The sequence below is a fragment of the Parambassis ranga genome, chromosome 2 (assembly GCF_900634625.1).
Source record: "Parambassis ranga chromosome 2, fParRan2.1, whole genome shotgun sequence".
NCBI classification, from domain to species: Eukaryota; Metazoa; Chordata; class Actinopteri; family Ambassidae; genus Parambassis; species Parambassis ranga.
The window spans coordinates 39,170,455-39,183,191 of NC_041023.1; positions in this window are offsets into that span (position 1 = coordinate 39,170,455).

The window sequence follows — 12,737 nt, forward strand, 5'->3', positions numbered from 1 at the left end:
ACTTTTTCTGTGTCTTTCAGAGCTCTCTTCACACGCTCGCCTGAAGCTGACATGAAAGTCTACATTATTCCTGACATATCCTCAGACATAATGAAGCTCATCATTGAGTTTGCATACACCGGCTCTGTTAACGTGACAGAGTCCAATGCACAGAAGCTTTTCATGGCAGCTGATTCCCTTAATATAGTGGAGCTGGTGCAAATATGCTGCAACTTTTTTGAAAAGATGCTCTGTCAAGACAACTGTATCGGCATCTGGCAGTTCACAAAAACCTACCACGTTCCTGAACTGCACCTCAAGGCTTTCTGCTATGTCCTCAGTCACTTTGAGGAAGTGGTTTTCGGCGAAGAGTTCCTGAAGCTCTCGGCCCAGGATGTCAGTGACATCATCAGCAGTGACAACCTCAATGTGAGACAGGAGACAGCTGTGTTTGAGGCCATCATTCGGTGGATCACACATGAACCTCAGGAGCAAAAAGAACACATAGCTTTTCTCTTGCCAAAGGTACCTTATATTATACATTATAATTTTCATATTATAGGTTAATCTATCACAAGACAGTGACTGAAGCCAACCTCAGCCCAATAGAGGGTTACCAGTTATTGAATGTGCTCCATGTCATGATGATGGCCAGGAGAGCCATCCTTTACCCTTTTATAGGCCAGAAGCTGCAATATCATCTATTCTGATGAGTGATAAATAGAAAGCAACACAGACTACCTGAGTGACGCATTATGCTCATGTGCATGCTGGTCTTCTGGGTAACTCTGAAAATGGAGAATTTATGCAAATTATCATCTTTTCCAAAACCTTACAGAGCATTTGTATTGTGACAACCTACCTATGAAAGAGCAAAAAATGAAAATATTAGAAAACAAAACAAACGTTACTAAACCTCCTGTTAGAGCTGGGCGCTGGCACAAGCATTTATAATAATTTATTATTATTAGTAAAAGTACATAAACTAATAAGGAACATATACATGTAATGCTGGCTGGCTAATTGCATAAGCTTTGTGTGCAGGTTAATGCAACTCAGACAATCAATAAGCTGATAATGATACTATGACAGATGAAGGGAGGAGAGTAATGAGAGGAATGAAAAAAATATCAGTCAGTGTGTTTCTATCATGCACTATTATTTTTACTTAAGTAAAGTATAACTACATAAAAAATTACTTAAGTACAGTAAGGAAGTACAAATACTTAGTTACTTTCCACCACTGATCCTGACTGACTGCCACGATGTAGAACAAAGAAAATGAAGACCTCGTTTGTTCCGGTTGCTAATAGCATTTCAAATAACTGACCATTATTTTATTGTTTTACTTGTATTTATTGTGATGTTCTTTATTAGGAACCATGATTTTTTATGTATTTTTATTTGTTCTGACACAGATGGTTAAGTTATATCCTCTTTATTCTCTGTATTGTTGTAGGTCAGGCTGAGCATGATGCCTACAGACTACATACAGAGTCATGTGCTGTCCAATAAGTTGGTGATGGACAACTTGATGTGCCAGGCGATGGTCTCTAAGGCCATCGAATGCAAAGACAGAAACCTCGGTCGGCCTCGTCTGCCTTCAGCCATCCTATTGGCCATTGGAGGCTTGAACAGCAGCATGGCTCTAACTAATGTAATCGAGGCATTTGACGTCCGTGCAAATCACTGGATGAACATAAACCTTTCTGAGGTTCCTCGCAGCTTTCATGGTGCAGCCTACCTCGGTGGGTATGTCTACTGTGTTGGTGGCTTTGACCAGGTGTTCAGAGTCACCAATAGTGTGCACAGGTTTGACCTGAGCACACGGACATGGCAAGAGGTGGCACCAATGCACTATTGCCGCGGTAATGTGAGCGTGACTGTGCTGAATGGGTGCATCTATGCCATGGGAGGCTATGATGGGCACAGACGTCTCAGCAGTGCTGAGTTCTACCAGACAGAAACCAACCAGTGGCTTGAAATTGCACCCATGCATGAGCAGAGGAGCGACGCCAGCTGCACAGCACTCAACGGCAAGGTGGGTGGAACACAATGGAACATAACAGAGAACAGAAAGATTTGTTTACAAAACACTGCTGCCAGTTTAAGCCAACTAAAATGACAATTTCTTATTGCCCCCCCCCCCCCCCCCCTCCCTTTTTGTATTCAGATCTACATATGTGGTGGATTTGACGGGAATGAGGAACTGCGAACAGCAGAGTGCTACAACCCAGAGACGAACCAGTGGACCCTGATCTCTCCCATGAGCAGCCGGCGCGATGGAGTAGGAGTCATTGCATACGACAACCGTGTTTATGCAGTAAGTGCATGAAAGAAATGTGTGACCAGCTTTCATCAGTGGTTTAAAGCAGCTAGTTTTTCAAGTGACAATTGAATTGATAAGTGATGCATCTTCTTCTCATCTTTGACTCCAAAGGTTGGTGGCTCTGATGGAACAGCCTATCTGCAGACCGCTGAGGTCTACAACCCTCACACCAACACCTGGCACAACGTGTCCTCCATGGTGACCCCCCGCCGCAACTTTGGCATCGAAGTAGTTGAGGACCGGCTCTTTGTTGTCGGTGGCAACAATGGCATAACCACCAGCACATCTAATGTTGAGTACTATCACAGTGAGATGAATGAGTGGTCTCAGGCCTGCGACATGGACGTCGGCCGCATTGCTCTGAGCTGCTGTGTGCTTTCTGGTCTTCCTAACATGGCCGACTACACCATCCCTCGTGATTCCTTATTTCGATAAATCTTGTATAAATATAAATGAATGAATGAATAAATGTATCAAGTGATGTAACAATACTGTCACAGTACCTGGCTGTAAATGCATATCATCTGTTTATTCCACTCTTATGCAATCTGCATGTATGTTTTAGGCTCGCAGTTATGCTGTAAACATCTGGATTACTAGACCTGTCCCATCCACCATACAGTATGTTACTGTTTGGGACCATGAGCTCTCCCTCACTTAATGTCAATTACCTTTGAATTATAAAATGAAGCACTTTCTCCTTGGTGAAAGGTGTGTAACATTAAAACACTACTATTTATGTGCAGCTCAGTTATCTGATTGAACATCATGAAACAATTTTCAAGGCTAAGTTTATTTTTTATCTAATGGTCGCTCACATCAAACAGCTATGGACATTTTTTAAAATAACAGTGTATGACTTTACAGTTTTGATTTACTTTTGCTGATTTCATTGTGTTATTTTGAACCACAGACTTGGCTCTAAACTCCCCCCCTTTAACTCTTCATTACCAAACAGCAGGAGCTGCCAGACAGCATCGGCAACTGCCTGGCGAACATATGGAACATTTGGCAGCTAGAGAGGCAGATGTAGAAACCAAAAAAAAAAACAAAAAAACAAGGAGAGTGACTATTGGGCTTATGTTCACCAGGTGGACAGAGACATAGATCCAAATGAATGATGTTTCAAAACAGCTGGATGTGTAAATAAACAACTGTTTGGTATGAAGTTAGAAAAAGATGATAATGGCATTGTTGTGCTGACTAAAAGGGCTTAATTTAAGACATTTGGACTCCTTCAAAGCTACTTCACATACCATCATATTTTTCATTTGAGGCCTTTATGTACAGCATCAACATATATTCATAATGGTTATGATAGTAATAAGAGACAGTCTGCTGTCCTTGACAAATGAATGCTATTAAATTCTAGTAAGTTCTGCGTCGTTTGGGACAATTTTAATGCTTCATCACACCTTTTAACCTGGGAGCTGTCACTGTTGTTGTATCTGTTATCTGCACATATCTGATCTAAGTTCTTTTTTGATCCTCACATTTAAAGTTAGAGAGCATAACTTTTACAAACTAAACCCTCCAAACATCAGAGGCCTGCACACCACGAGCTTCCTGTACTTCCTGCTGTTGATGACAGCTCTCTCTCAGACAGGTAGATTGTAGATTGATTAACATGGTGCTCACAGAGAGGCAGAAACAGCAGCAGCACTCTGTGAGCCATGTCCACTCTACTTGGAGAAAGTAAAACAGCCTCATTTCATCAAGCTGGAGACACTAAAAGAACACAAACAGCAGTTGTGACATATCAGCTCTGCTTTTTCTGCCTTCTCCTCTTAATCTATGCATTTCATCGATGTTCTGACACACATGTCCTGCCTCGTGTTTCAACAGGAAAACTCATCAAGTTGATAAGATCAGCTTTTTGATCAGCTTTTTGATCAGCAGCTTTAAAATAAGTGTGTATAAGTATTAAAACTAAACTGTGACTTCAATGAGTCTCCTTCATTTGAACCGATTCATAAAATGATCATAAACACATATCCGAATGAAATCCATACAAACTCTGCACTCTGAAGTTTAACATATCCCAGTGGCAGACAGAACAGTGCCCCCCTGAGTGAGCCATCTGTTGGTGATCAGCTGCATGTACCAGAAGCAGACAAGATTTCTAATATGATGTTAAAGGTGTCACAGAGGAGGATCTGACTGTCTGACATCGGATTCTTTTCCTGACTTCACACATGCTCTGTGGAGGCCTGCCTCTCTCTCCTGCTCACCTCCACCTGCTTTAAACACCCCATGCCACACAGACACACACACAACCTGTGGCTGCACCACTCCCAGCGAGGGGGCATGAGTGAGGTTGCTTCCAAGGAGGCTGAGGGTCTCTTGATGTATATACACATACAAATATGCACACAACCACATGCAAACACACACACACACACACATGTTTGTGTATCCTGATAGTTTTAGTCTCTCAGATGTTCAGGTGAGTCACACATGAATACATCAGATATAAAAAACAAGATGATGATGTCATGTTGCTACAAAGTCAGGCAGAAGATTTAAAGGTAAGTATCTAAGGATCATATGGAGAGGCTCCTTCCATGCCAACTGTCAGCAGCCAAGCTAGTCGGCCTTTAGGCTCCTTGTTTCGTAGTCTCTTCTGCAACCTGCTGGTCATATAGAATAACAGCATTTCTTTAGTTTAATTGTCACAATTTAGTGCATTTAATTGTTAAATGTTTAAGACACTTCAGGTTATATACTTTGATGTTTCGAATCGCCCACGTCTATGTTACAATATCTGTTCATCACAACCATCAGCATTAGACAACAGCACAGGGGGAGCAGCCCCACTAGCAGTTTCAGCACTGGACAGTGACATCGGGATACAGCGCTGGTCAGTGATTTCCACACTGGACAGCGACAGAACAGGCCTCAGGAGACTGTGAGACTGTAAAGCCAGCAGCCGCTGTAAGTATGGTTTCAACATATTAATGTGGCACAGCCTGCTTTTCCACCTACAGTCCAGTGTGGCAACTATGCCTCCACAAACTCCACATCTACAGTCCACAGCAGCTCTCATTAACCCTTCAGAGTGCTGAAGGGAAAAATGAACACACCTTTACTGTCACATCATGTTAGTTTTTTCCAAGACATAAAAGTTACTGCCGTTGTTAAACAGTGAAAACATGTATTTTAATCATGTAATTTCCTACATTTGTACAATACATGTTTTCCTTATTCTGACAGTGTCTGAACACATTGAAAATATAAATTTCTGTGACACCAACACAGAACAATGTTCAATGTAGCCACAATAAAATATGTAGTCACATCTGTGCAGTGCTGTATGACAGCAAACAGGATAAGGAAAGTGACTATCAAACAGAACAGACCCATAGCTACAGACAAGGCAAATCATAGGATGGCATTTTAAAAACAGCTGCTGCTTCACAGAAGGGTTCCTAGCATAGCCGATGATGAGGCTACCGAACACCATTCTAATTCCAGCAATGGATCCATCTACTCTAATCTACTTTAGGCAAGGGATATATATTTATACATATATAATATGTGTATGTAATTAAGTTTTTCTTGTCACTGTTGCTAAACTGAATGTGTTTTTTATGTAGGCTACGGAGGAGGAGATGATGGAGTTTCTCAGTGATGTCAGACCTAACAGAAATGGTTGAAATGTAAGCAGTTAATCCAAGCAAGAATGCAGGTATGTGTTTTTTCTGTATGTTGTCTGCTCGGATAGAATAAGAAGTCCTAAGGTTTATGTGTTGTTGTTGTTGTGTTTATGCCGCAGGCCCTGGCCCTGGCGGTAATCGAAGCTGACACCCAGTGTAAGAAGCCACAGCAGCTGTCGATCAGGTAATGGTTTGTCATGGTGTGCGTGTTGTGTTGGCCAAAGTAGTTAGAGATTTTGATTGTACATGAGTGTTGTTACTTTTAACCACTTTGTCATCTGAGCAAGTCAGTAGTACTTCCTCATGTGCAGACATTGTCTATATTTTTCCAATTCAAATTCAGTCAGAGCCTTGCACGAACAGTGTTGTAATTGTGTTGTGTGTGTTGGCTGATGCCCTAATAAAGGTTGCCTTTATTGGTCTTTGAAGCATTTGTCAGTGCGTCTTTGTCCAGCTGTTGGTGATGTCACGCTGTCTTGTCCAGCAGGTGAAGGACAGTTTGAACCTGTGCACCGGTTCTCCTGGCGGCACAGTGGCTGCAGTGGTAATGCTGCTTGTGTGGTAGTAGCTCGAGCATCAGTTCAACTCCCAGTTGGGACTGCCTGCAAAGTGCAGCTAATGTTGGGTGGGAGCCTGTGTCTGACAATGCTGCGTACCCCAGTCGTTGTCTTGGATCAAGTGCTTAATACCAGGTACTTGTGAGACGCAGAGCAGAGCAGGTATGACTCATGAGACTCGAGATGCTTGAGACTCCTCTGAGACTCGCCAACGACTTAGACTTTGACTTGGAATCGGACTTGGGCCGGGCTGGCCCAGAAGTAGAAAAACAATGACACTTTTCCACTTGGTCGAATAACTTATTTATACCTTTATCAATCTTAGTCACACAATTAACTAAAAGCAATAACTCAAACAAAGGATCATATTTTACTGCTTTATTATCACACATATGTATGTGTGGGTATATACATGACATCAACACTTACTTACACATAAAAGAAAATATAGACATAAAAAAAAAATAAAGACACAAAATATATACACATCAAACTACTGTTTTATTATACTAACTCACACATGACTGAGGACTACACTTGCAATAATGCATGTAAGTATACATACACATATACATGACAAATAAAACAAATACAGACATACATTTTCACATACAAAAATAAAACATATGTAAATGCACTACACATATGTTTTAACAACATAACAACAACAACATCACACACCTTACAGCCTACAACACAAACCTTTCAATACTACATACTTGTCACAATCATCCTGCTACCAAGTCAACTAAGTCAATACAACACAAAAGGAACACAACATTACAGACACAGCACTTTCACTGGCAGCTAACCTACAAAACACTACAACAACACACAGACATTACCACATTACTGCCTACATAGCCCTTACACAAATACACTTCCTAATCAGCACACACTCAACTGAGATGTGCAGACGCCCCAGACACACACATGCTACTCTTTGGCATCCTGTTGTTAAGACATCTTCCTGAGCTCTGCTGTGCTCATCCTGTCCTCTTCTTTCCTCCTGAACTCATGTGACCTTTGATAAGCATTCACAATTACACACCTCATCTGTCCACTTTGGTCGCTGGACATCCAGACTGCGACACTCCTTCTGACACCTGAAAGTACCAAAGACACACAGTTACACATCAAAACAACACACTCCAGCCACATTCCAGGAACACAGGGGTCTGTGACTAGCTTGGGAGTATCATTCCCTTGTTAGCCAACACATCTCTCTGTTTCATTCTTGACTGATAGGTACAAAGCTACCACTGGTAAAACAACATTTACTATGCCAGCAACAAGGACAACACTCAAAGTGACCCTCCTCATTAACCACCAATGACATCTACTACAGCTACAGGATGGTAAAGACATGCTACTCAGGACAGCCACCTCCTCAGGACTGAGCGGTTCACCTACACCTCAAACACAGTGGTCATTCCTTTCAGGACAATAATGTCCAAACTCCAGACAGAGAGGACAGATGGTTTGAAAGAGGAGTCAAAGAAGCCATCTATGTGAAATTGGAAACACCCTCTGTCAACAGAGGAGGGCTGAGGCAACAGCTCTCACCTGTTTACAACTCTGTTCTTTCATGCCTTTCTAGCAGGCTTCACCCCATTCCAACCCCGACAATAGGCCATCAACTAGTCCTCCACAGAGCCCAGACAGTTTCTTGTAGTTAACTGACTATTAACCAACTACAGGGATCTTACCCACAGAGTTCCTGAACAAAAACAACTCAGATTCCCAACCACAACAACAACAGCAGAACCGAAGAAGCCACTCGGGGTAGTGGCAAAACATCTTCAAAAAACAATCCTGATGTCCAGTTGCCTCCATTTAAACTCTTGGAAATCACTATGACCTAGATCAGGGGTGCCCAAACTTTTTTCGGGGAGGGCCAGATGCGAAACTCTCTGAGGGCCACCAGTCCCCGATGTCATTATTTTAAACAATAAAAACTGTGTGTGCTGTTTTGTAATATATTACATCTTACACAGCAAACAAAATAACATCTTAGCATTCAGATGAACAGATCAAAAAATGTTCTGAATCTGAATATACAGCATAAATTTAAAACATTCAGACACTGTGTGGTTGTGATAACAGAGCAACAGGCAAGTTATTGACTCTACGGTGAAGGTGAGATCTGATCATGTGTGGCAGGTCTGGTTTAGGAGCAGCAGACATCAGTAAAATGTCAGGTAGACTAGGTGGGAGTCATTTAGTGATCATCTCAAAGGGTCTTGTAATTTAATGTTTACACAGGTTAGCAGTGCATGCCAACTAGACGTAAAAATGTAATGACGTGCCTTACGACAGATGCGTACTGAATAACGGAGTCTTTTTGAGAGAAGTGCTGAGTCTCACTGTACAGCTGACAGTTTAACAACAGAGAACGTTAACAAGCAAAGACGGACTGCTCATTGCTGCTCCAATAAAACATCACAGTTTATCACAGTCTGCTCACATGGCACAAACTAATTCATGATTTACAAATGTTCGCATTTCTGGAGAGTTGCTTTTATCCAGCCGTCGGTAAAAAGGCACAAGGCCAGGACGCAGCCTGCTCGTGCAGCAGGGAGCAATGAGTGTCCCTCTCCATCATGTTGCTTTAACTTCTCTAATGGCTCTAGCATTGCTCCCTGCTGCCTGGCGCGGGCAGGAGCGGGCAGCAGGGAGCGACACGATGGACAGGGAGAGGGACGCTCAGCTCCACTCCCCTGCGCTGTCTCTGATAGCAGGTTGTATGCAGAAGCATGTATAGTCTCGTAGTGAATTGTGTCAAAGTGCTGAACCGGTGTTTTGCACCTTTGGAGCCCTCTGCGTAGCTGGAACCAACAACCAAGCCCTGCAGCACCGCGTGACGCACCATGATGCAGACAGCGAGAGAGTGATAATGTTCTGCTCAGAGAATCATGATGCAAACGTTACACAATAAGTTAAAAACAAAAATAAGAATTGCCTGTTGATTTTGTATGATTTATGATTGTATGATATGTTTGGCTGGCGGGCCAAAAATAACACATTTTAAGATAGAAGCCGTGGGCCGTAGTTTAGACACCCCTGACCTAGATGAATGAGAGCATCCACAGATATACACCCTGTTATAAACCCTGCAGGGTTCCTTCTTTAACTAATATATCCACAACATATACATGTGCTCACATCTCTGCGCTGCCTTCTGATGTCCTCTTTGCCTTTCTTCAGCCACCACTACTGCCTTCTGATGTAAGAAGTCCTCCTGAGCTCTGCCATGCTCATCATGTCCTCTTCTCGCCTCCTTGTGTCTCTTGCTGTTCACATGCTGTGACAAACACACAAAGAAAGACAAGTGATCAGAAACAAATATGAACCACTGTCTAAGCTGACTGGAAATATGCACTGCAGTAAATACAAAAAACAGGAAACAAAGAATACAGAATTTACAAAAAGTGAGGTGCATCAAGTACAAAAGACGGCGCACAGACACAGACAATGTATGCCAACAATCAAGGGCAGACATTTTTTGCTACTCAGACTAAAGACTGAAAGATGCAGCTCACATGCAGCATAGGTGACATAACTCAACTACTCCCCCAGGTCATGTCAAACCACCCAGGATTCAAACATATCATTCTACATGTGGGTGCAGCTGATACCAAGAGGGATGAATAACAACTGTTGAAAACACATTTCTTTAAACCTTCAACTGGAAATACAATCCTTCATCAGCACACAACTTCAAAACATTCATAGGAAGATAAATACATTCAGCTGCCTGCTTGCACTCATATTCATAGCTTTAACCTGTTCTGGGAATGTGATGACCTGTTCAAAGGAAAACGCGAATCTCATCTGAATGGACCGATACTCTTCTCCACTCTCTGAAGCTTGCTGAAGCTTCGACACCTGATTCAAGAAATGGTTCATTACTCAAGGCTTCGATGACACAGTGCTCGAGTAGGACATCTAGTGGTGAATAAAACCAATTGCGGTGTGTGTTATTGGCACAGTCTCGTTCCACTACACTACATGGTTTCAGGCTGACACTATAAAATACAGATATTAAATTTTCAGTTTGACTGCACAAAATTATGGTACGATTTGAAGTAATTTTGGTCTATGTTTGAGAAACGTGATCAATAACATTTCTTTTACTTATTTGCGATTAACTGCGTTTAACGCTATGGAATTCTTAGATATAAATAATAAAAATAAATGTTAATAGTTGGTATCTAATTAATATATTTAACTCATATCTAACACATGTATCCATCTAGCTAATATTTCTCTATCTAACTAATTTATCTATTCTTATATATTGCCTGAAATCAAAACCGCGATTAATTGACGCTTTGTCCTCGATCATCGGTTATTGTGCCCGGACCTCTTGCTCCCAAGCCACTGATAATCCCGCTGCGCCACAAAACACACGATTAATCCCCACGCGTTAAGATTGCATGGGTTACTGGGCATAAATGTCGGTTTCGATATATTTTCGAATAATTGCCCAGCCCTAATATATCTACATTAATCCTATCCCTGAACACACTCAATCCCACCGGATGATTCACAAACCGAACCAATCACATGACTCGTATGCCGTTCGAAGCACTCGAAACGACACTAGTCACGTGACCAAACCAAGCCTCGGCACAGGGGTTCCAAACAATTGCTTTATGAGCTACCGTTCGTGTGTCGGAGCCTCGGGTGTCAGAGGATCATCCTTATACACAGGACAAGAGTTTTAGTACATCGTTGGCAGGCAAATGATTCTTAATTAATCATTTTATTCAAAGGCATTTCAATTGACACTTGGTTTGGACAATATAATAATGGAGCAGTTCTTATTACATCAACTCCTAACTTCAGCGTGAAGTGAAACAAGACTGCACAACCCAGGGGAGGAGAAATCACCATTATATTTAATCACTGCCTCCAGTTTATTATTATTTGATGTTTGACTCATATGAAAATGTTGCTCTTTGGGTAAAATCCTCCTGTCACACAACAAAACCTAGAAACACAATGCAAAGTTCTTTCATGACTATGCCAAACTACTGTTACACTATGTGCATCCACTTTAGACCCGCAACATTCATGTTGTCAATCCTAAAGATGCAAGTGATAAACAACGCTTTAACATCCTTGATGTCTTACTGCATTCCATTGCAGAAGTGGCTGTGATTTACTGGCACTGTGGTAAACTGGTTCAAATCCAACCTACATGATATTGACTACTTCGTGTCAGTTGGTAACTGTGAGTCTAACCAAACTTAGATGACAGAACAGCTGAACAGATGACAGATGCAGAACACCTCAGAGGTCCTCTCCTGAACTGCTTCTGTTCAACATCTACATGCTAGCTCAGATCATACAACCTCACAACATACCTTTTAACACTTAAGGCTTTTCCATACTCCGCAAGACAAAGAGCGGAGAACGCGCTCCACGGGTGGTAAGAGATAAAAAAAAGGTCTTTTCCGCACTGAGGTACCATACTCCGCGAGACGCGTGTGTGCAGAACTCCTCATACGGCCCGCCCACTAAACTATAAGGAAAGACTTACTGAGTTTTTTAACACACCACAAGGACGTGTGCCATGGCAAGAGGGCATTATACAGAGAGGGTGCCTGCAACAGCGTGAGATGTCCGGCGATGAGTTGTGAAAATGCGACATTAAAAGTAACAATAGCAAAGATTCAGTGTTTGTGCTAGCCTTTATGACCACATTTGCACATCTACTGTGTTCCAATGTGCCTGCGATACTTCAAACTGTCCGGTGATGAGCTGTGAAGATGCGACATTAAAAGTAACAATAGCAAAGATATACAGACATTGTTAACGAGCCTATTATGCCCGGGTATGTAGGAGTATATAGAATGGTAATAACAGTCACCATCTGGTATGTGTGAATGGCTGTCTAGAGTTATTGGTGACAAATTTACCCTTACTTGCCTTTCTTTCTTTTATTGCTCATCATGCAAAACCAGTATGGTCTTATCTAAATCTGTTGAATCAGTGCTGTTTATACACCTACCTACCTGGAGAGGCTCTTGCGCTTCTCCACTTTTATCACGCCCACAATAAATTCTGACCAATCACAGCATGGTTGCCGCACAGCCTTGAAAGACAAAGTTCGGCCCGGACCCTGTGCACAAGAGTGCGGATCAGCGGGTGGTCAGAGACAAAAAATGACGTCATTTTGTGGGCGTAACGTCTGCACGGGGGAAAAAT